The sequence below is a fragment of the Schistocerca gregaria genome, chromosome 1 (assembly GCF_023897955.1).
Source record: "Schistocerca gregaria isolate iqSchGreg1 chromosome 1, iqSchGreg1.2, whole genome shotgun sequence".
NCBI lineage: Eukaryota > Metazoa > Arthropoda > Insecta > Orthoptera > Acrididae > Schistocerca > Schistocerca gregaria.
In genome coordinates this window covers 583,923,996-583,949,664 of record NC_064920.1, presented here as the reverse complement: position 1 = coordinate 583,949,664, position 25,669 = coordinate 583,923,996, and the positions used below count along the sequence as shown (strand labels likewise).

The window sequence follows — 25,669 nt, the reverse complement described above, 5'->3', positions numbered from 1 at the left end:
GATACGAAAATAATAATAATTATAATAATAATAATAATAATAATAATGTCAACTCATACCTTTCGCTGAAAATGTGGGACGAGTGGTATGAAATCCCGAGTTGATAGCATTCCTTGTGGATTTATGCGAAAAGGGAACACAACACTATAAATAAAAGACGCTGCTCGCACCAAGAACTAACGCACACGACATGGGTTTGGGGACAAAGTGTTTCACTTGCGGTCAGCGGACAGCACAGTCCGCACGCGCGCTGTGGCTGCGGTACTGGACCACTTACGCGGTCCCGCTTCCCTCGACGGTGGCGTCGCACGCACAACTGAACCGCAGCCGGCGAATCACAAATCGCGGCCGACAGCAGGGATGGGGATGGGGGCCTGCGCCCATGAATGCGGCAGCGCGCCGTCCCGTGAATGCGGCGCAGCGGCGTCCCAATGAAGACGCCAGGAGCCGGCAAGAAACTGGGCCTCGCAGGGGCGGAAGGCGGTCCAGATACCTGCGGGGCCATTGTCGGCCCGCCAGGTGGTTTTCGGCCCGGCCGAGTGTTTGCGGCCGCAGCCGCTGCGGTCGTCTGCTCCGCTGGGCTTTCGGGGCCGTCTGGGAGTGAGCCGTCCGTCGATCACAACAAGGGGGCGCCGACTCATTGTCACTGCTCGCGGGAACCCGGGGCTCAGTTTCGGCACAATGCGTCTCCCGGCAGACGTGTGGCGAGGCGTCAGCGCCGCCCTGACAGAGATATCGCGATGTCGGCAGGCAGCTGCGGCCGGCAAGGGATAAGGCCTCACACTCCGCCCGTAAAATACCAAACACTGGGGCCGATCGCTGAAAGCAGCCAGCCGAGTGCGAAATCCAAACAGACTTACAGCACCTCGATGTGACGCCGCACATTAAAACCTGCCTCGGTGGTTACACTTTTCGGTTACATCGTGGCACGGTCCGATAGTTAACCAGCAAGCAAGTGTCAAAATGTGGCGATCTTCATTCCGTGGACTGGTATGTTTCAGCTCTACACGCTAATTTACAGTATTCGAGTCCCTTCTTCTCTGCACAACCCACCTCCCCACGCAAGGTCGCTAACGTACGCGTGTGCTGTGACGTCTGACCCAGAGGTAAGCCCGTTCGAAACGTGGTAGTGGAAGAAATTTTGAAGTCCAGTATTTGTCCGATAAGTGGAGGAGAGTTCCTGACTAGCAGAGCCCCTGTTCCTGGATTAAATTCCAAACATCTCCACCGGCCGTTGTGGCCGAGCGATTCTACGCGCTTCAGTCTGGAAGCGCGCTGCTGCTACGGTCGCAGGTTCGAATCCTACCTCGGGCATGGATGTGTGTGATGTCCTTTGGATAGTTAGGTTTAAGCAGTTTTAGGTCTAGGGGACTGATGACCTCAGATGTTAAGTCCCATAGTGCTCAGAGCCATTTGAACCAAACCTCTCCGCAGTGTCTCATAGAGTGAGGGTACGTTACACGTTGATGGTGACTCGCTCGTCGGATGGGAACGTTAAGACCAGCGGCCCCCGTCGCGCTATTCGAGACGGGTACGCTACGTGCTGACAAAGGGTTTCACTCTTTATCTTTTCTCAGCACAACACTACACATGTCCATTTCAGTCACTACACACCTCGCACACTTCACGAAGGAAAGAAGAAACGTTGTCACTTATATGGCTGAATCCACCCCTCGGAGTCTTCCAACCGACCATGCCATACGAGAACCAACCTCTTCATAACTACTACAGCCTACATTGACTGTACGCAAGCCATACTCTGCCTCTAAAACTTTCACTCCCTACACCCTCTCTCCCCTCCCGCACACACACACACACACACACACACACACACACACACACACACACACACACACAAACTACTCGACCTATCCCGTCGGATCATCAGAATTCCTCTCTAGCACCACATTTCGAAAGCTTGTATTCTCTTCTTGTTCTAACATGTAATGATCCATGATTCAGTTGCATATCGGGCTGCACTCCAAGTACTACTCGAAAAGACTAACACTTAAAAAGTAAGTAAATATCAAAAGGCTGAACATTCAATTCACATTCGGTCCAAGTTTTTTTCTGTCCTGTCGTTTCTTTTATCCCTGGAAAACTGATTTGCTAATGTGAGAAGTGCCAAATTGCACTGTGTACGAAGAGTGCTTTAACTACGACATTCCGCTCTGACCTTGCCGCTAACACTTCAGTGTTCAGGTCAACCTTCTGGTTGTGGAGACCTTTGCTTTAAACCATGATAATTACCAGGCACTTTTTACCCACTCCGGTATAAAGGCCTTTTCTAGATTTTTGCGCTCAACACTAAGTTAGTGTTTCTGCATCAGGGAAGGTAGATATTTCAGTTACATAAATCTTGGTTAAACAGAGAGAAGGATTCTCCGTAAACAGAGAGAAGGATTCTCCGTTAATAGACCCTAGACGGTGGCTACGCCATTTCTTCATGATATTTGCTCTTGCAAGCCTGCTAGTGCAGCAAATTATGCGGGACAGTTCGTTCTAAGCTTGTAAAATTATATAACTGAAGCTATGTGGATGGGTCGTCAGCCGCACACAGAGATTTCAATTAGTAGGAGGATTCGGCGTCCGCGAAGGGCGATATTCCACACTGGAGAGTAACTCAGTTTTAATCTACCGGAGTGGAAGGTTCTTTCCAGCCTAGCAATATATATATATATATATATATATATATATATATATGACCTAATAGATAGTGTCGGAAGTTCCATGCGGCTTTTCGCGGATGATACTGCAGTATACAGAGAAGTTGCAGCATTAGAAAATTGTAGCGAAATGCAGGAAGATCTGCAGGGGATAGGCACTTGGTGCAGGGAGTGGCAACTGACCCTTAAGATAGACAAATGTAATGTATTGCGAATGAATAGAAAGAAGGATCCTTTATTGTATGATTATATGATAGCGGAACAAACAGTGGTAGCAGCTGCTTCTGTAAAATATCTGGGAGTATGTGTGCGGAACGATTTGAAATGGAATGATCATATAAAATTAATTGTTGGTAAAGCGGGTACCAGGTTGAGATTCATTGGGAGAGTCCTTAGAAAATGTAGTCCATCAACAAAGGAGGTGGCTTACAAAACACTCGTTCGACCTATACTTGAGTATTGCTCATCAGTGTGGGATCCGTACCAGATCGGGTTGACGGAGGAGATAGAGAAGAAGAGCGGGGCGTTTCGTCACAGGGTTATTTGGTAACCATGATAGCGTTACGAAGATGTTTAGCAAACTCAAGTGGCAAACTCTGTAAGAGAGGTGCTCTGCATCGCGGTGTAGCTTGCTCGCCAGGTTTCGAGAGGGTGCGTTTCTGGATGAGGTATCGAGTATATTGCTTCCCCCTACTTATACCTCCCGAGGAGACCACGAATGTAAAGTTAGAGAGATTAGAGCGCGCACGGAGGCTTTCAGACAGTCGTTCTTCCCGCGAACCATACGAGACTGGAACAGGAAAGAGATGTAATGACAGTGGCACGTAAAGTGCCCTCCGCCACACACCGTTGGGTGGCTTGCGGAGTATAAATGTAGCTGTAGATGTATATTAAGTTAGCAGTAAACACAGTGACAAAATGCAACACTTATAATGAAAAGTGTTCATAAATGCAACAAACAGAGAAGATAATCGTTTAATATCTAATAATTTTTCGCATCATTACAGAATACTGCGATCGTACTTAATATTTTGATAGAAAGGAGGTCAGATCACATTTTTTAATTTTATTTCTGATTATTGGTTTGCCTCTACACCGTCAGTCTACAAACTATGAGAACTCGATTACTAAAAAATAGAGACAAGTTAAGACGGTGATTTCAAGGCTTCACGTATTCTACATAGTCTCTCCCCACTTCAATACAACACAAAGAATGTTCAGGCAACAATGTAAAACTATCAGAAAAGACCTTCTTTGGGATGTTATTCAACTGACGCGTCACACTGGTTTCGAAGTCGGTTATATCGTCAATGCGTTGCCTCTTCGTAATGTTCATGCGAATTTCTGTATTCTTTCGTTTTATCGTAGGTTCATCTTCATAAAACCAAATTTCGTCCTTCGCGATGATATTCTCCGGAAAAGAACTGTCCGCCGGGCACACTTTGTACATAGTTTCCACATGTTCAAAATATTCTGGAGAATGCCACGAACACCTTAGTTAAGAGATGCTGCTCCACTGTGATTTTTGACACAACAACGTTGACACTCTGCAGACGCATGTCCATTACTTAATGCTGTCTGCTCAGAACTGACTGAATACACATCTGGTGTTTGTATTTAAGTAGTTAAAGCTGCCACTGTAATTACTGCGCTGATCTCGCAAATAAGCCAGGAACGAAATCAGTCTTGGAACCTTTGGGACGGAAGATCTATAAGAGCATCACGATACCAAGGCTCCAGATGGCACGAGGAGCCGCTGCGTAGTGGCGACTGGTACTTGTCAAGAACTTCCTGCGTCTTTTTATACAATCATCCATGATATTCGTTACTCTTTCCTCTACTCAACTCTTTATCTCTGCTCAGCGTAGTGATGTCAAGAACTAGAATACTTATATTTCGAAATTTACTGCTTTGAGACCCCTCAGTTGGGCAGAGTTGAAGAGGAAAAGTGAGATAAGAATAACGAATGACATGGATAGCTTTATAAGGACATGCTGGAAGTTTGTGACAGGTTCCCGATGCATAGGCACGTCTCATCATCTGGGGTCTTTGTCTGAGGATCATTTTACAGACCGAAAAAGGTAATTGAAATTAAAATGTAAAAATATTTTCCGACCTGAAAAATTTCTTATGAAAACACGTTTAATGTGTACGAAGGGAGATGAATAAGCAATGCAACAAATTTTTTTCCTGAAAGCAGATTGGCTTTATTCAGGATTCCAAACACCACATTATTGTCCACTCTTTTGGCTACAGAACCCTATTTTTCGATATTATCTCCGTTCAATGCGACGGCTTTGCCCCACCTCACTGGGATGGCCTGTACGCCCGCGTGGAACCACTCAAGTGACTGACGTTGAAGGCAACGTCCAGCTGCATCAGTAATATTGTCACGATCAATCACGTAACGCGCAAGCAGCAAGAGGCGGTCCTTCGTTGCTGTTTATGGTCTTCTGTTAGGTGGCGGGGACCCAGCGGGCACACAGCTTTAAGTACTGTTGTACGAGTGTGTCAGCAGAGACGTCCAGTGGAGCAGCGAGGTGTCTGATTGTGATCCGTCCATCACCTCGAATGAGACTGTCTGCACGTTGCAACATTGCACGAGTCACAGCTATGTGCGGCTGGCCGGCCAGCAGGATATCGGACTGCTTTGCGCGACCTCGTTGCGATGAAGCCAGACGCCTCGCCCAACGACTCACCGTGCTTTTGTTCACTGTCGTGTCCCCATACATTCTACAACCGCGTATTATTATCTGCGATGCTCAGGTGTGCCGACAAGAGTAACTCAACGACAGCTCTCTGCTTGGAACGTACTTCATTAAAGACAAGGAATCGTGTAGCGCCGTCACCAGTCGTAAATTTAGGTGCTGAAGCGGTAATGATCTACGATCTCCCACAACATATTCCCCATTTTTTCAACCGATATTGTCCGAGACAAAAATGTGTTCCATTACTTTGAACACCCCTCGTATTACGTGACGACAGTTTTCCTTAATTTGGTTGTAATTTTAGCCAAAGATCTATTACCTCACTATCAGCTGATTTCGGCCTCTATAACCTGCAAATGGACGACACATACGTATGAAAATAAAGGTGTGTCCACTTTATCATTACCATGTCATGGAATCACATACTGATGACTGTAGGAGCAATCACAGGCACTCATGACTCAGAAAATGCATGTAACCCTAAATTAAATCTTCTCCTGCAGTTTAATGTATGGACTTCCCCCATTATTAAAAGAAAGAAACACAAATAAATCTGTTCAACATAATGTTAAAGCGTCTGCGACCTTTGCGTTCGGCACAGCTGAAGAGAAAAAGGGAGAACAGAATAACGGATGACACAGAAGGCTGCATAAGAACATGCAGGAAGTTTGGGAGTGAGGGAGGAAGTGTGAAAGGTCAGCGGCGGCGCATAACGAGCAGCGAGGCGCTGACACGATCGGCGCGTTGCGGGCAGACGGCCGGCTTAGGCTGGGCGCGGCCGAGGGTGATTGATCGCCGTAATGATTCCGCCGCGCCTCGCTCGTCGCTATCGGAGAATAATTAATTGCCGTCATCGTTTATCTTTATTTTGGCGCCTGCGCGCCTCACGATTATAGGCCCCGCAGGACGCGCCGGCTCGTAAACTCCTCTGCTGCGACGTAATTAAGGAGCCGCTCTCTTGTCTCCTCGCTCTGCTCTCCATATTTTAACGACGCACTCGTCTCCTCCGCCGAGCAAAACCCAAGTGTGAGTAATGGGATCTCAGGCAAGTAATGTCGGGAACACGGCAGTCCCTGCGGCCTTGGAAGTAGGTAAGTGTTCCTGAGACACAGTAGAATTCGCTTCCAGGGATTGATATATAGCCGACTAATTGATAATGCCATACTTAAGCAAAAGAAGGCAGAAAATCGTACTTAATAATTCAGGCAGTTCGGTCTGGGGACGTAATTTTGACTGGAAAGAAACGACGTATGGGGTTGCCCAAGCCTCATCCTTAGGTCCACTATTGTTTCTCCGATAATATGTACACGATCTTCCGTCTAACACTCAGCAAACAGAGTTAGTTCTATTTGCAGCTGACAATAGTACTGTAATCAAGTCAATCATAGTGAAATTTTCATTCTGCAGCGGAGTGTGGCTCTGGCTCTGAGCGCTATGGGACTTAACTGCTGAGGTCATCAGTCCCCTAGAACTTAGAACGACTTAAACCTAACTAACCTAACGACATCACACACATCCATGCCCGAGGGAGGATGCGAACCTGCGACCGTAGCGGCCGCGCGGTTCCAGACTGAAGCGCCTAGAACCGCACGGCTACACCGGCCGGCAGTGGAGTGTGAGCTGATATGAAACTTCCTGGAAGATTTAAACTGCGTACCGGATCGAGACTCTAGGTCGGGACGTCTGCCTTTCGCAGGCAAGAGCTCTACCAACTGAACGACCTAAGTATGACTTTCGACTCGTCCTAAGAGCTTTACTTCCGCCAGTACTTCGTCTCCTCTCTTCCAAATTTCACAGATTTGACCGTGAAAGGCAAAGGTCCCCAGTTAGAGTATCGGTCCAGTGAACAGCAAACAGTTTTAATCCACCACCAAGTTTCAGTCCAAGCATAGAAACAGAAACAGAAGAAATGTTGAACAATGTTCTCAAAAATATGATTGATTACGAATGATCTCACCTTCAGTTTTAAAAAGACACAACATATTCAGTTCTGCACATCAACTACACCAGCGAGTGGAAATTTCAAAATTCTCAGATACTGATATTGATCAGAATTTAAACTGGTAAAAGCACATTATGGAACTCCTAAAACAACACAGTTCAGCGACAGTTACACTTAGAATCATTCCAGACGTTGGGGAGGGACAAAGCAGTAAGCTAACACGTGTTGAATATTTCCATTCAGTAATGTCACACGGAATAATGTTCTGGAGTAATTCATGTTTGAGAAAGAACCTCTTAATTACTCAGCTACGTGTTGTAAGAATAATATGTGGAGCTCAAATTATTCCTTCATGGAGTTAGTTGTAAATAACCCATTATATTTCAATGGGAACAATAATGTGCTTAATCACAACACTAGAAGAGAAAGTGACATTCATTACTTCGCATTACGTTTTCTTTAGTACAAAAAGGGGTGCACAATGCTGCAAGTAAAATTTTTGATCACTTACCCAGCGATACAAAATGTCTGACACAAATTGGTTTCAAATTTTAGTTTGCTGTCTGTCAAACGGAAAAAGTTTCTCTTTGACCCCTTCTATTCCGTAGAAGAACTTCTGTTACTGTAATGTGTAAAAGGTGGTGGGTAGGGTAAATGTTACCAAGTAGTACATACTAATTAGTTGGCGAATGAGTGCAAAATGACTAGTTCTACATCATTACTATTTTTCTTGCAAAATGATCCTTGGAACAGGAAACTAACTAATTAATTAACTGCCGGCCGGGGTGGCCAAGCGGTTCTAGGCGCTACAGTATGGAACTGCGCGACCGCTACAGTCGCAGGTTCTAATCCTGTCTCGGGCATGGATATGAGTGCTATCCTTAGGTTCGTTATGTTTAATTAGTTCTAAGTTCTAGGGGACTGATGACCTTAGAAGTTAAGTGCTCAGAGCCAATTAAATAGCAAATTAGTTACAGATCAGCAAAATGTGCTTGATTTCGTTTTGCTTTCGTCCAATTTAATACCGTATCCTCTCAAGGGTTGCATTTGTGTGTGTGTGTGTTTCAAAGAGATCTATATAGAGAGAGCCTACAACCTGATTCAGTTCTTTCCTGTTCGTCCTGTATTGCATGCATTGGTTCTGGCGCCCGTGTTCTCCCCCTCGCATCTATTTGTGAGTCAGATGCGAAAATACATTTCTCTGTGTTAAAACCATTACCCACATTGTTTAGGTGACGAATCGTGTTTTCTTCTTCTTTTTTTAAATAAGATATAGAACTTATGGTTTTATACACTTTATCATTCTTTCCATAATAAGATGATGTTAGAAACTTTAATGGATGATGGTGAATGGTAAACTTACCCATTTCAGTTAAGGTAGTATAGTCCAGAAACTACAGCGTCGAACGATATAACCGAAATCAAGTTCCGCCTTAGCCTCGCGCAGCACTCAAATTAGGGACCCGAGCTTCCGAACTCTGATCATGCCGATCAGAAACTCCGCTGAGTACTCCCCAATACCCTCTAGTAATTTCAATTGTTGGTGGACTAGTAATTGTGCACGTAACTTAATGTCAAAGTGACCGAAAATTCTAAGTCTGTCGTACAGCAGTAATGAATTCCATTTACCTGCACAAGTTTCGCAAACTGCTCCATTTTCAACAGCTCTTCTAACTGCCGTCCCCCCGCGTCAATGCAGTTATGGCATCGTCGAGCGAAGTTCTGTCGTACCCATTCCAGTATCCCTACTGTCGTTTGACCAGTACCACAGGAAACAAAAATTCTTGCTAGTAGGTCCTCTTCAGTCTCGATAGGCGTCTCGTACCCAAAGTTTTTCACATGGCCCTACAAGATGATATAATGTGCGACGTGATGAGGTGACCGTGCTGGCCACGAAACAAGCTCTGCTTTGCATATCCACTTTGCAGGGAATGTCTGATGCAGATGTTCTTCGAATCAAATGGTTCAAATTGCTCTGAGCACTGTGGTACTTTACAACTGAGGTCATCAGTCCCCTAGAACTTAGAACTACTTAAACCTAACTAACCTAAGGATATCCATGCCCGAGGCAGGATTCGAACCTGCGACCGTAGCGGTTCCAGACTGAAGCGCCTAGAACCGCTTGGCCACACCGGCCTGCATTCTTCGAATCCTCAATTCAAAGTGAGGCGGGGCTCCATCTTGTCGGAACCACATTCATTGATGAATAAGAAGTGCCTACCTTAACAAAGACAGTAACGGCACATGTACTCCACTGTCAGATGTGTCAGAACGACGTTCACACTTAACTTTCGACTCGTCGTTTCTGCAGCAGGATTCCTTTAAAAAAAAATGGTTCAAATGGCTCTGAGCACTATGGGACTTAACTTCTAAGGTCATCAGTCCCCTAGAACTTAGAACTACTTAAAATTAACTAACCGTAGCGGTCGCGCGGTTCCAGACTGCAGCGGCTAGAACCGCTCGGCCACTCAGGCCGGCCAGGATTCCTTATCCCAAACTGATACACCTATGCTTCTCCACTATCCCAGAAAATTTGTAATATCGTTACAGAACAAACTGTACGCAGGGTGTAAACTAAACTATAAGAAAGATTTGTGCTTATTGTGTTTACCTGTACGTCAATCATTTCTACTCCTGCCCAGCTTCTCTAGGCAACAGCTGCAGCACCACTTTCTATTTATCTCATTATCGTTGTGTACGAAGTTGTAAGATCGTAAGAGGATGTTGGGCATCTCTTGCGACGAAGATACACTGTAGCTTAGGTGGCTTTCGTAGGCCACTTTGAGGTTATTTCCAACCTTTATTGGCCCCAAGTGTCCTATATCTGTCTGCTCGACATCGTCTTTACCAATGTTGTAGCCTTTAAACAGTCATTGTTTACAACATACAGGTGAGTCGCGTAAGACGTCACACCCTCTTTATTCCGGGGCGATTGCACGTATCGGCATGCGGTTTTCGGCGAATCATAGCGGACTATGGGTCACATACGTTGGTACATGCACAATATTCACAACGTTTATATTGTCCGAGATAATGAGGCAAGTACATGCTTTTTAAATGGGACGCTATAATTTTTTTACCATGATTCGAACGCTCTGGAAAAGACGCGTATAGTGATGTAACGCATATTGCTATTGTGATTCAAACTTTGCTTAGAAGAGGGCGGAAGAGGATATACCTACATAGCGTAGGCCGTGCATGCTGCATAGAGCACGGCAGCTCGGCCTGCGGGTCGGGCGAGGCGTGTTTACATTCTGCAGCCGCTTCCGACCGCCTCGACCTCCAATCGTACAATATTTCCCAGCGGATATGCAGCGTCTTTTAAGCCAAGTTTGAATCAAAACATCAGCATGCGTTACATCATTATATGCATCTTTTCCAGAGCGTTCGAATGGTGGCAAAAAAAGTACAGTGTCCCGTTTAAAAAACATGTACTTGCCTCATTATCTCGGTCAATATAAAGGTTGTGATTATTGTGCATGTACCAAAGTATGTGCCCCATAGTCGGCTATGATTCGCGGAACACCGCTTGTCGATACGTGCAGTCGCCCCCGGAATAATGGGGGTGTTACGTCTTACGCGACTCACCCTGTATAGAAGAACAATATTTCTACCAATGGTCGAGGGGTAATGTTGTGAACAGCACTGTACAGCATATCCGTAGGTATGGTAACAAACTGGCTTAGGATGTTGTCTTTAGCATCCCTAATGAAGTCAGACGATTGCGGTCGACTTCAAGTAACCCCACAATCAAGATTCACACAGATTTAAGTCTGGCCTGGGAGGGCAAACATAACGGAAGTGGCCGCTCAGCACGCGATCCTCATCAAACGATGTGCGCACGAGATCTTTCACATATGTAGTAATATAGAGGAGCGCCATCCTGCATAAATGTCATACCTTCCAGCAGATGTTCATCAGCGAGGCTAGGGAGGATGCGAGTCTGGAACACACCGGATACCTTTCACTCGTCACGCTGACAGTTTGAAAAGCAGCATCCCGCTGTCCAGCACCGTCCGTTGGCCGATTTTTGGACTCGTTTATCGTTTCATTTTATTTCTGGCAAGTGTGTCAAGTTTTACCTCTCTACCACAATTATTCCGTGGATGAGAGCGTTTTCAAACATTAACGGACTTTTGGGTCACTATATATATATATGAAGTTAGAAGATGAATATCCACAAAAGTGAAACAACTAATGTAGTAGAATCATATCAGACGAAGATGAAGGAATTAGATTAGGAAATGAAACACTAAGAGTGGTAGTTGCGTCTTGCTGTGTGAGTGGCGGAAGAAGCGAAATAGAAAGGATATAAAATACAGACTGCGAATAGAAAAAAAAAATCGTATCTGAAAAGGAGAAATTTTTTAACATCGAATACAAATTTAAGTGTTGGAATGTTTTTCTTCTCTAACGGATTTCGTCTGGAATGTAGCCTTATGAGAAGCGAAAATTGGACTAGAAACGATTAAGATACGAACAGAACCTTTTGAAATGTGTTTTTAGGAAAGAATATTGAAGTAACCTTTCACGGCACAAGTCAGAGGTGAGTAGGACTTACCAGAGGAGCGGGCAGTCAGCAGCAGCAGCCAGCGGTCCAGGGGGACGGCGGCCGGGCGATGCGGGTGGGCGACCTCCTGCAACACACGGGAAGGGCAGCGTTAACACGAGCCAGCCACTCGCAGCTGCCGCGCCTGCTCTCAGTGAGGAGCGGAAGTCGTCGCATTGTCTCATCGCTGCACAAGGGGAGGGCTTACATGACTCGCTGCCATGTCTATTGAGAGGAGGTGACTGTTAGGTATATGTGAGTGAGTGTGTGTGTGTGTGTGTGTGTGTGTGTTATATGACAGAAGGGAGAGGGTGTAAAGCGATACCGGAACGTCGCCATACGATGGACTGGTCAACATCTTAACACATACCTTCATTCCATGAGGCACTGCAGAGTAATATGGAATCTAATCCAGGAGGTTGGCGCAAAGTGTGGAGATCAGTAGGGTAATGCCACCACGGCTCTTTCCCTTGCCGACGAGATCCGGACAGTGAATATGTCTTCCACTACCATGATTCGAGCCAGCTACTTTTGAATCGTGCGCCACAGCACTGCAGAGCGTAAGCGACGTTGCTGAAGATTTTTTCTGCCAAACTACAATTTACGACAATGCTATTTGTTTGTGCTTTGAACACACGAAGCTGTACAGCTTAACACGCAGGGAGCTAGATCCAGAGACAGAGAGGTGAGTCACGCCGTGGATTAAGGGTCCTTCGTCTGGTATACGGGCCATCATGTGTGGTCTTTAGGGCAATTTGCAACGATCGTTTAGGCAAATGTTGGGTTGGTCGCCAATCTTCGCCTAAGATACCTGTCTATCCACCCTCTGTTTTGACTCTGCAGGTAGTAACTGCGCTTAGTACAGAGGCGAACAGCCTCTGCAGCATTCATTCTAGGGTACAACACGAGTGCGTACTCCTGTTGAACAGCTTCAGCCTTTTGAGCAGGGTCGCATTGTGGCTCTGCGGCAAGCTGGATATGTATATCGATGGACTGCTGGACAGTTTGGGCTCAATGCGTCTGTCGGTGCTTTCAACAGTGGTCTGTGGAACATTCCCACAGCTAGAGACCAGGTTCTGGACGTCCGCGTAGCACCGACGCACGTCAAGATCGACGCACTGAGTGGACAGCGGTGGCCGATCAAACATCATCCATGGACGAAATCGAGCTACATGTTTCACCTGCAGCGTCATGAGGGAGCACTGGGAACAGTGTGTTTAACATCATTTTGCGCCTAAGTCCAGGCTACCACTGATACCACCACACCGCCGAACATGGCTGCTCTGGTGTCATGTAAGAGTTGACTGAAGAATGGAAAGGCTCTCTACTGTCTTCTATGATGAGAGTATGTTCTGTCTGTAAGCGAGTGACGGACACAAAAGCTTAAGGCGTAGACCTGGTGAGCGCTCTATTCTAGAGTGCACCCGTCCACGACACACAGGTACCATCCTGCGACTCATGTTGGGGAAAAAAATGTTCAAATGTTTGTGTAATCTTATGGGACTTAACTGCTATGGTCATCACTCCCTAAGCTTACACACTACTTAACCTAAATTATCCTTAGGACAAACACAAACACCCATGCCCGAGGGAGGACTCGAATCTCCGCCGGGACCAGCCGCACAGTCCATGGCTGCAGCGCCCCTGACCGCTCGGCTAATCCCGCGAGGCCATATTGGGGAGGGGGACGGGGACGGGTGGTAGTTACAACTGGTGGTCACATTCGGTGTTTAATGTAATCAGTGCCCGTTACACTACACAGGCTGTTATCCCCATGGTACGGCTACTGATGTGCTTCTTCAGCAGGACAACGCAAGTTCACACAGTGCTGCTGCTCTTCGTGACGTGGAGCTGACCTAGCCAGCAAGGTCACCAGATCTCTCGCCAAATGAACACATATGGGACACCGGTCGAGGTGGCACAGTGGTTAGCACACTGGATTCGAATTCGGGAGGACGACAGTTCAAACCCACGTCCGGCCATCCTGATTTAGGTTTTCCGTTCAAATTAGTTCAAATGGCTCTGACCACTATGGGACTTAACATTTACGTCATCAGTCCCCTATAACTTAGAAATACTTAAACCTACGTCCTCAATTATTTGCTTGACGTATTCCAATCTCTGTCTTCCTCTACAGTTTTTGCCCTCTACAGCTCCCTCTAGTACCATGGAAGTCATTCCCTCATGTCTTAGCAGATGTCCTATCATCCTGTCCCTTCTCCTAATCAGTATTTTCCATATATTCCTTTCCTCTCCGATTCTGCGTAGTACCTCCTCACTCCTTACCTTATCAGTCCACCTAATTTTCAACATTCGTCTATAGCACCACATCTCAAATGCTTCGACTCTCTTTTGTTCCGGATTTCCCACAGTCCATATTTCACTACCATACAATGTTGTACTCCACACGTACATCCTCAGAAATTTCTTCCTCAAATTAAGGCCGGTATTTGATATTAGTAGACTTCTCTTGGCCAGAAATGCCTTTTTTTCCATAGCGAGTCTGCTTTTGATGTCCTCCTTGCTCCGACCGTCATTGCTTATTTTACTGCCTAGATAGCAGAATTCCTTAACTTCATTGACTTCGTGACTATCAATCCTGATGTTAAGTTTCTCGCTGATCTCATTTCTACTACTTCTCATTACCTTCGTCTTTCTCCGATTTACTCTCAAACCATACTGTGTACTCATTAGACTGTTCATTCCGTTCAGCAGATCATTTAATTCTTCTTCACTTTCACTCATGATAGCAATGTCATCAGCGAATCGTATCATTGATATCCTTTCACCTTGTATCTTAATTCCACTCCTCAACCTTTCTTTTATTTCCATCATTGCTTCCTCGATGTACAGATTGAAGAGTAGGGGCAAAAGGGTACAGCCTTGTCTTACACCCTTCTTAATACGAGCACTTCGTTCTTGATCGTCCACTCTTTTGGTTGTTGTACATATTGTATATGACCCGTCTCTCCCTATAGCTTACCCCTACTTTTCTCAGAATCTCGAACAGCTTGCACCATTTTATATTGTCGAACACTTTTTCCAGGTCGACAAATCCTATGAACGTGTCTTGATTTTTCTTTAGCCTTGCTTCCATTATTAGCCGTAACGTCAGAATTGCCTCTCTCGTGCCTTTACTTTTTCTAAAGCCAAACTGATCGTCACCTAGCGCATTCTCAATTTTCTTTTCCATTCTTCTGTATATTATTCTTGTAAGCAACTTCGATGCATGAGGTGTTAAGCTGATTGTGCGATAATTCTCGCACTTGTCAGCTCTTGCCGTCTTCGGAATTGTGTGGATGATGCTTTTCCGAAAGTCAGATGGTATGTCGCCAGACTCATATATTCTACACACCAACGTGAATAGTCGTTTTGTTGCCACTTCTCCTAATGATTCTAGAAATTCTGATGGAATGTTATCTATCCCTTCTGCCTTATTTGACCGTAAGTCCTCCAAAGCTCTTTTAAATTCCGATTCTAATACTGGATCCCCTATCTCTTCTAAATCGACTCCTGTTTCTTCTTCTATCACATCAGACAAATCTTCACCCTCATAGAGGCTTTCAATGTATTCTTTCCACCTATCTGCTCTCTCCTCTGCATTTAACAGTGGAATTCCCGTTGCACTCTTAATGTTACCACCGTTGCTTTTAATGTAACGAAAGGTTGTTTTGACTTGCCTGTATGCTGAGTCTGTCCTTCCGACAATCATATCTTTTTCGATGTCTTCACATTTTTCCTGCAGCCATTTCGTCTTAGCTTCCCTGCACTTCCTATTTATTTCATTCCTCAGCGACTTGTATTTCTGTATTCCTGATTTTCTCGGAACAAGTTTGTAATTCCTCCTTTCATCAATCAACTGAAGTATTTCTTCTGTTACCAATGGTTTCTTCGCAGCTACCTTCTTTGTACCTATGTTTTCCTTCCCAACTTCTGTGACGGCCCTTTTTAGAGATGTCCATTCCTCTTCAACTGTGCTGCCTACTGCGCTATTCCTTATTGCTGTATCTATAACGTTAGAGAACTTCAAACGTATCTCGTCATTCCTTAGAACTTCCGTATCCCACTTCTTTGCGTATTGATTCTTCCTGACTAATGTCTTGAACTTCAGCCTACTCTTCATCACTACTATATTGTGATCTGAGTCTATATCTGCTCCTGGGTACGCCTTACAATCCAGTATCTGATTTCGGAATCTCTGTCTGACCATGATGAAATATAATTGAAATCTAACTAACCTAAAGACATCACACACATCCATGCCCGAAGCACGATTCGAGTCTGCGACCGTAGCGGTCGCACGGTTCCAGACTGTAGCACCTAGAACCCATCGGCCACCCCGGCCGGCAGGTTTTCCGTGATTTCCCTAAATCGCTCCACGCAAATTCCGGGATGGTTCCTTTGAAAGGGCACGGTCGACTTCCTTTCCCATCCCTCCCTGATCCAGTGGGACCGATGACTTCGCTGTTTGGTCCTCTCCTCCCAAATCAACCAATCAACATATGGGACGTGATGTAGTGGAAACTTATTCGTTCTCCAGAAACTGTTGGAATCATTGTCGAATTGCAAAGAAACGCGCAAGGCTTGGGAGAGTCTACAGCAGGATGCCATTCGGCACCTTTGTGATAGTTGCATGTAGAACGGGCGCTCGTACCTTGCCACCAGAGAGGGATGCACTGTGCACCGATGCAACTATTTGGGCAGCCTTTGCGTGTTTCATTTGGCCTGGGTTTTGTTATCATGTACACATACAATGATGAAGTATCTGTCGCCTGCCTTGTTACTAAAATGATCTTGTTCTTGAGGGCCTTGCATTTTCTTCCGGCAGTGCAGAGTGGTGTCCCTCAAATGCAAGCCAGGTAACTTAAAAATACGACGAGTACGATTAGAATGCACACGTACGTATCTGCGGAAAATAGTAAAGTAGTCGTCTGACCTTGTCACGCCCGCAGCACGGCGCCGGTGGCGGCGGTCCGGCGAGCGCGGCTGCCGTCCGCTAAGCCAAATGCAGGGCGCGTGTCGCGGCTGGCTGCGGCCAGCGTGTTTGGCAAACCGCTGACCGCAGCGCTGGCTGCTGTCGGCCGGTGTTCGTCACAAGCGCGCCGTGTACTGTTATCCTATCCTACGCTACCGACAACGACGTCGCCCCCTGTCCGCGGTTTCGGCGCCGAGCACATACCTCTGTGTTGTCAACAAACGCGACACTCCCACGTCGTTACGGCGACTGCCGCATCACATGTCGTAATAGTGGCAATGTGCTGACTGGAGCCAAATGTAGCACACTATTTGCTCAGAAGTATACAGACATCCATATGTAATGAATTGACCAATAGGTGTCACGACACACGGGCACCCCCTGTATAAAAGCTGTCGGGGAGTATTTTGTTCTCAGTAGAGTAGCAGTAACAGTTGAACGGATGGATCGGGTCAGCTCAGTGACATCAAACGTAGACCAGTCATTGGATGTCACATGAGTAACAAACCTATCGCAGACATCTGAAGGCTCCCAAAGCTGTTCAAGCCGAGCTGTTGGTGATGTTACCATGAAATTGCTCTGAGCACTATGGCACTTAAATGCTCAGGTAATCAGTCTCCCAGAACTTAGAACTACTTAAACCTAACTAACCTAAGGACATCGCACATCCATGCTAGAGGCAGGATTAGAACCTGCGACTGTAGCGCCTAGAACTGCTCGGCCATTACGGCCGGCGTTACCATTAAAAGTAAGCGCGAAGGAATAACCACTGCCAAACGGAGACCAGGCAAACCTCACGTAATGACGGGCTGGGACCGTCGACCATTGCAGAAAGTATTTGTAAAAAAATCGCACGAAATCAGCCGAAGGAATCAGACGTGAGTTCCTAAATTCCATCAGCAGACCAGACAGAACGATGACTGTATGTACAGAGCTAGAACAGGATACAAATGGGCCGGCTGCGGTGACCGAGCGTTCCTAGGCGCTTCAGTCCGGAACCGCTTGACTGCTACGGTCGCAGCTTCGAATCCTGCCTCGGGCATGGATGTGTGTGATGTCCTTAGTTTAGTCAGGTTTAAGTAGTTCTAAGTTCTAGGGGACTGATGACCTCAGATGTTAAGTCGCATAGTGCTCAGAGCCATCTGAACCATTCTTGAAACAAATGGTGGAGCAGTCCTCGTAAGTGACACGTTTCTGTGATCAACGCCAAGTGATGCTTGAAGTGGTGTAAAGAGCAACGCTACAGGATGAAACGTCCCCTTGGGAAAATTGATAAATTATTGTGCTGATAAACCTCTTGCGTTATTTAACAAACAACTGAGCAAAACTGAACGTGCTCAGTCATTTATCTCTTTACTTATTCTGATCGACACTAAACTGACACACAATATATTTAGCGCAACGCAATCTGAGTTTGAATAATCCCAGCAAAAGAATGGCTCTGACTAACAATAACTTATACATTTCATGAAACACTTACCTCACAAAAATCTCCGTTACCCGAACTACTGCAATGCAGCGAGCGCCAATACTGCCAGCTAAATAAAAGATTTAACTACTGAAGGCGTTAACTACTGATAGGCATAGTTAGCAAATTAAAGATTTTGATCGAGAACAAACAATGTTTTTACCTTAATAATGTTCGAAAAATGGTTCAAATGGCTCTGAGCACTATGGGACTCAACTGCTGTGGTCATTAGTCCCCTAGAACTTAGAACTACTTAAAACTAACTAACCTAAGGACATCACACACATCCATGCCCAAGGCAGGATTCGAACCTGCGACCGTAGCAATCGCACCGTTCCGGACTGCGCGCCTAGAACCGCGAGACCACCGCGGCAGGCAATAATGTTCAAAAGTCATCATATATATATATCGGTTCATGATATCCAATATTGCAAATTTACTCTTTCTGATGGACAGACGTACAGATCGTCCGCTCTCAAAATTCTGCCATCTCTCTCCCCACATCCACCACTGCTGGCGGCTCATCTCCAACCGCGCAACGCTACGCGCTGTTCACATCAAAGAGCCAACACCACAATAGCGAATATTCCAACAATGCAAACCAGCCACAGACTTCACACAGCACAGTCAGTGATTTTCATATAGAGCGCTACGTGGCGTTACCAACATAAAAACCTAAACAGCCTACTTACAAGGATAGTGGATGACTGGAAACGAGTGATTTGGGGTGATGAATCACGCTACACCCTGTGACTATTCGACGGAAGGATTGAGTTAGGCGAATGGCTGGAGAAGTTCACCTGCTATCGCATGTAGTGCTGGCAGTGAATTACTAACAACGGGGTAAAGATGTACGGGGATGTTGTTGGTGCTTAAGCTGCGGTACACTTATTGCACTTAAGAAAACGCAAAATACGGAAGGATGTGAGTACATTGTACAGCATTCTGTCGTGCGTGCTTTATCAGCATGACAATGCACCCTTCATAAGGCAGCATCTGTGAGGCAGTGGTTTGTGGACAATAACATTCCGGAAATGGACTATGCTTCCCACGGTCCCGATCAGAACCCAGCAGAACTCCTCTAGGATGGGTCAGAAAGCCGACTTCGCTCTAGCGTGCAAAATCACTACCTTCACTGGTTTAGGTTCTTGAGGACGAATGAGCTGCCATTTCCCCACGGACATTCAACTCATTATCAAACGTCTCACCACCATAGTTAGTCATCATAAAGCTGAAGAGCTGACACGTCCTATACTAATATCCATCAATAGCTGTCCAGACAACTTCAATCAGATAGTATATACGCTGACACTGGCCCCGAAATTGGCTTTGTAGGCAACACGTTCCGTTATTGGGAACAAGAATGCTGCTGCCATATCAAGGAACACTGCCCGATAACTCTGTGTGTTTGTTCCTTGTTCTGCCGAAAACACATCGCTGATTCAAAAGACTACGAGATTTTGCTACGGCTCCATGTCACTTTTAAAAAAACAGTGTACTTCCATGGCCCTTGTAATTAAGGTGCACCTACTCTCGGAGGTGGAGCGTAGGCTGTAATTATCATATGGCAGCGAAACTTGATAGACATGCTGTTGTGTTGATGCGGAACCAACTTACGCCGGAAAATATTAGTTTCAGTTTCGACCACCAGGTGAAAATCAGGCGCTGTAGACTGTTTGTATGACGGTCTGACATCCACGCTGACAAGGCATAATGTGGGTAAACAGCACGGCTATTGAGAAGGCATACCGTGCGCTGTCAGTGAAACTGTTTTACATGAGAGGCAGCAATTACAGTGCTGCAGTGAGAGAATATCGCCGAGCGAAAGGCCCAAGGAGACGTCCAATCTAATTAAAGGGTTTAAAGAAAACGAGAATGAAATTCGAAAAGAGGGGTGAGCTTGTTGTGGTACGTAGAAGAGGAAGATGTCCTATGCCGGTGTAAGTTAACGACGAGATTGCTGCTGCTTTAGCTGACCGTGCAGCACGTGACCTGGGTGTTGCTAGTGCTGGGACAGTGTCGTGAGAATTGTCCATCCCATGATCGATAGTACGGAAAGTTTTGCGGTATATTTTACATTGATACCCGTACAAGACCCAGACGATGTAGCAAGTGAAACCTAAAGGTACGTAGCAATATTCGAATTACCGCTTCGGTTTCTTGCACGGATCGAAGTTGATGACATATGGCTGGACAATGTTCTGTAAAGTGACGAGGCATATTTTATAATGCAGGAATACACAAAACTGCCGAATTTGGGGTACTTTTGAACTGTGTGTTCTGCACGAAGAGCCATTGCACTCGCCACATGTGACTATGTGGTGTGGTTTCACAAGCACCTTATTCTAGGTCTATTCTTCATTGAAGATAAGGTAGCCAGAGGGCTTGTCTGGTGTACCATGACGTCTGTGCATTATCGAGTCTTCCTTGTATAGCAGGTGGTTCCCGCTGTGGGAGAGCACAGCTATATGCGAGGCAATACCGCATATCAAAAAATGGTTCAAATGGCTCTGAGCGCTATGGGACTTAACTCTGAGGTCATCAGTCCCCTACTTAAACCTAACTAACCTAAGGACATCATACACATCCATGCCCGAGGCAGGATTCGAACCTACGTCCGTAGCGATCGCGTGGTTCCAGACTGTGGAACCTAGAACCGCTCGGTCACAACGCATGTCGCTTGCCCAGTGAAAGATATGGTTAACGCAGCCTTTCACGGACGTGTTAGCTCCAAAGGTTTTTCAGATCCATTACCTGCAAGATCAACTGATCGGAATGGTAATTTATAATAAAATCAACACTATGCCTTTCTCACTTCTTTGATCTTTCCTGCCCAGGTCCTGTACCTAATCCATTAGGTAAGGAAACATTTCTATACGTCTTTCTTGCATTCGCAGCGCTAGATTTGCGTCTGGTGGCAAACACTGGAACTAATTGTTTCCCAGTGTAAATCGGTTCTGCGTTAACGCATCTTAATAGCGCTCAAGTTTCGCTGCCATACGATAATTACACTCCGAATGTTCAAATGTGTGTGAATTCCTAAGGGGCCAACTGCTTAGGTCACTGGTCCCTAGACTTAGACACTACTCAAACTAACTTATGCTAATAACAACACAAGCACACCCCTGCTCGAGGGAGGACTCGAACCTCCGACGGGAGGGGCTGCGCAGTCAGTACATGACGCCCTAAGACGCGAGGCCACTCCGCGCGGCTACACTCCAACTGGACCTCTGTGAGTAGTTGAACTTTAATTACAAACCACCGGGTATGTGTGCAGCGGGTGCGCGCTTTGTGAGGAAGATGTTCATACATTCAAAAAAAAAAAACAAAAAAAAAAAAACACCTCCATCCTCGGGCCACGAGTGGCCTACCGGGACCGTCCGACCACCGTGTCATCCTCAGATGAGGATGCGAATAGGAAGGGCGTGGGATCAGCACACCGCTCTCCCGGTCATTATGATGATATTCTGACCGAAGCCGCTACTATTCCGTCGAGTAGCTCCTCAGTTAGCATCACGAGGTTGAGTGCACCCCGAAAGATAACAACAGCACATGGCAGCTGGATGGTCACCCATGCAAGTGTTGGCCACGCCCAACAGCGCTTAACTGCGGTGATCTCACGGGAATCGGTGTATCCACTGCGGCAAGGCCGTTGCCACATTCATTCCACAAGCATAATTATTTCGCGCGTTAATACTTGTATTTAGAAAAAAATTGAGACTGGTGACGAGTGTAACCAGTACTACAGTTTTATAAAACAGTGACAACAGTAATGAATTTTCAAAACTAATTTAGTTTCGTGACCGAAACTTAACGGAACATTTCTGTTTTTATCCCTCAGATTATTTCATTTTATCTCTTAAGACAGTAGTTACCCCCACTTAGGAAATCACTGATCTATAGTGTGAAACAAAAGCTTGCCGGCGTAAGATAATCTGACAATATGCAAACTGATTTGGAAAAAATAAGGCAGAGTAGAGTCTGCGACTGTGGTCCATAAGGGAATGTTTTCGTCATATATTTTGTTGATAGGCTGTCAGTCTCCATCGCTTGCGAATTAGTGAACAGTTAACAGAGATGGAATTTAGTTGTTATTCCGGAGTGCATAAACTCCCTGAGGCCAGGACGCACGCTTCCGGTACATTGGCGCATTTGCGAGCTGACACCATTCTCGCCGCGGAGGTGCTCACTCAGCACCCGATCGCAGCCAGGACGACCCCCGCACCCTCCAGCATCATCCGTCTTCATCAGCCTTTTCCGCCGCAGAACACGCCACACAAAAGAGGCCGGGATTGCTAATTGCAGCTGACCGGGCCGGGACGCGGGGGATTCTGCACGCATGCGCAGACGGCCTGGCGCCGCACCGCTGAAAGCCGCGTCTCGCTGTCCGGTTCATTAATAAAACATCTGGCCGGCTGGGCGCTGACTCATCGAGGGGGAGGCAGGAGGCGAAGGGGGCTCCTTGTTAGTTGCCTTTCAGTGGCAGCCACCGCCACTGCCGGCGATCGCTGCAATTAGCCGCGGCTGGCCATTCGCTCGGTCATTCGCTGGCGCGCGGCGCTTCCCACTCCGCGAATGCGCTGCAGAGATATTTTCTCCTCATTACGAAAAGAGTGAAACGAGAGCTGAAATCTTTTGCAAACGCTGTTCTACACAATCAAATAATGGCGCAGACTCGGTACACAGCTGCTTAGCAAAGCCAGTAAGAGTATTGCCCTCCAGAGGCAAGGTTATTTCACTGCAGTGAAGTCTTGGGATAGCGATATGCACATATACAAATGGCGGTAGTATCACGTACGCAAGGTATAAAAGGCTACTGCGTGGATCGTAATACACTCCTGGAAATGGAAAAAAGAACACATTGACACCGGTGTGTCAGACCCACCATACTTGCTCCGGACACTGCGAGAGGGCTGTACAAGCAATGATCACACGCACGGCACAGCGGACACACCAGGAACCGCGGTGTTGGCCGTCGAATGGCGCTAGCTGCGCAGCATTTGTGCACCGCCGCCGTCAGTGTCAGCCAGTTTGCCGTGGCATACGGAGCTCCATCGCAGTCTTTAACACTGGTAGCATGCCGCGACTTTGAGCGAGGGCGTATAGTGGGCATGCGGGAGGCGGGTGGACGTACCGCCGAATTGCTCAACACGTGGGGCGTGAGATCTCCACAGTACATCGATGTTGTCGCCAGTGGTCGGCGGAAGGTGCACGTGCCCGTCGACCTGGGACCGGACCGCAGCGACGCACGGATGCACGCCAAGACCGTAGGATCCTACGCATTGCCGTAGGGGACCTCACCGCCACTTCCCAGCAAATTAGGGACACTGTTGCTCCTGGGGTATCGTCGAGGACCATTCGCAACCGTCTCCATGAAGCTGGGCTACGGTCCCGCACACCGTTAGGCCGTCTTCCGCTCACGCCCCAACATCGTGCAGCCCGCCTCCAGTGGTGTCGCGACAGGCGTGAATGGAGGGACGAATGGAGACGTGTCGTCTTCAGCGATGAGAGTCGCTTCTGCCTTGGTGCCAATGATGGTCGTATGCGTGTTTGGCGCCGTGCAGGTGAGCGCCACAATCAGGACTGCATACGACCGAGGCACACAGGGCCAACACCCGGCATCATGGTGTGGGGAGCGATCTCCTACACTGGCCGTACACCTCTGGTGATCGTCGAGGGGACACTGAATAGTGCACGGTACATCCAAACCGTCATCGAACCCATCGTTCTACCATTCCTAGACCGGCAAGGGAACTTGCTGTTCCAACAGGACAATGCACGTCCGCATTTATCCCGTGCCACCCAACTTGCTCTAGAAGGTGTAAGTCAACTACCCTGGCCGGTAAGATCTCCGGATCTGTCCCCCATTGAGCATGTTTGGGACTGGATGAAGCGTCGTCTCACGCGGTCTGCACGTCCAGCACGAACACTGGTCCAACTGAGGCGCCAGGTGGAAATGACATGGCAAGCCGTTCCACAGGACTACATCCAGCATCTCTACGATCCTCTCCATGGGAGGATAGCAGTCTGCATTGCTGCGAAAGGTGGATATACACTGTACTAGTGCCGACATTGTGCATGCTCTGTTGCCTGTGTGTATGTGCCTGTGGTTCTATCAGTGTGATCATGTGATGTATCTGACCCAGGAATGTGTCAATAAAGTTTCCCCTTCCTGGGACAATGAATTCACGGTGTTCTTATTTCAATTTCCAGGAGTGTAGATTGGCCTGCACAGAGCCGTGACTTCAATCCCATAGAACACTTTTGGGATGTTTTGGAACGCCGACTTCGTGTTTTGGAACGCCGACTTCGTCCCATGTCTCACCGACCGACATCGATACCTCTCCTCAATGCAGCACTCCGCAAATAATGAGCTGCCATTCTCCAAGAAATCTTGCAGCACCTGACTGAACGTATGCCTGCGAGAGTGGAAGCTGTCATCAAGTCTAAGGGTGGGCCAACACCATACTGAATTCCGGAATTACCGATGGTGGGCGCCACGAAACCATAAGTCATTTTCAGCCATGTGTTCGGATACTTTTGATCACATAGTGTACATTATGTTATGGTATGGGATGCCACTACGCACATACAACATGATTAACTCTACTTTCCACAGACGTTAATTTTGACATCAGGCACTACATTCCCATGTGTGATATTCGTGATGTTATCTTTCAACAAGATAGTGGTATACCGTATGTTTTCCGTACTGTCACTACCCATTCCGATACAGAGGGTGTTCGACTCTTACCGTGACCAACACGTTCTCCAGACGTCTCAGCCACTTAAAAAATCGACAGTGGGTTGCCTGAGAGACTGGCATGCCACTACTCCCCAGCCACTACGACTGATGAAAACTGGGGCATAGACGAGCACGTACCGCATCTAATGAACTATCGGTATATACCTCAGATCACCCAAAAATTTAAATATTGTTCCTCCTAGTATTTGTAGATGTACAATAAGTAAATTTACAGTACTTAGTAACTGTTGCACCTGGTGTTATAATTTTAATGGCCAGGAGCATAAATAAAATCAGGTTATTCTAAAGGTGGTAGGGGTAAAATACAGGGAGCGAAAGGCTATTTGAAATTTGTACAGAAACCAGATGGCAGTTATAAGAGTCGAGGGACATGAAAGGGAAGGAGCGGTTGGGAAGGGAGTGAGACAAGGTTGTAGCCTGTCCCCGATGTTATGCAATCTGTATACTGAGCAAGCAGTAAAGGAAACAAAAGAAAAATTCGGAGTAGGTATTAAAGTCCATGGAGAAGAAATAAAAATGTTGAGGTTCGCGGACGACATTGTAATTCTGTCAGAGACAGCAAAGGACTTGGAAGAGCAGTTGAACGGAATGGACA

The 25,669-nt window shown here is 46.7% G+C and overlaps 1 protein-coding gene across 6 annotated transcripts in view; it reads right to left on the bottom strand.

Annotated features, from left to right (window-relative positions):
• The window catches only part of LOC126357243 (leucine-rich repeat-containing protein 4-like), a 1,171,476-nt gene that overhangs the window by 451,638 nt on the left and 694,169 nt on the right, over positions 1 to 25,669 (bottom strand). For 4 of the 6 annotated variants that reach the window (XM_050007439.1, XM_050007438.1, XM_050007440.1 and 1 more), the window contains one exon: positions 11,878 to 11,953. The gene's annotated coding sequence lies outside the window, so the exon portion shown is untranslated. Of the gene's footprint in view, positions 1 to 59; positions 290 to 11,877; positions 11,954 to 25,669 lie in introns of those variants that run through there. The other 2 variants (XM_050007441.1, XM_050007443.1) reach the window with 2 other exon arrangements.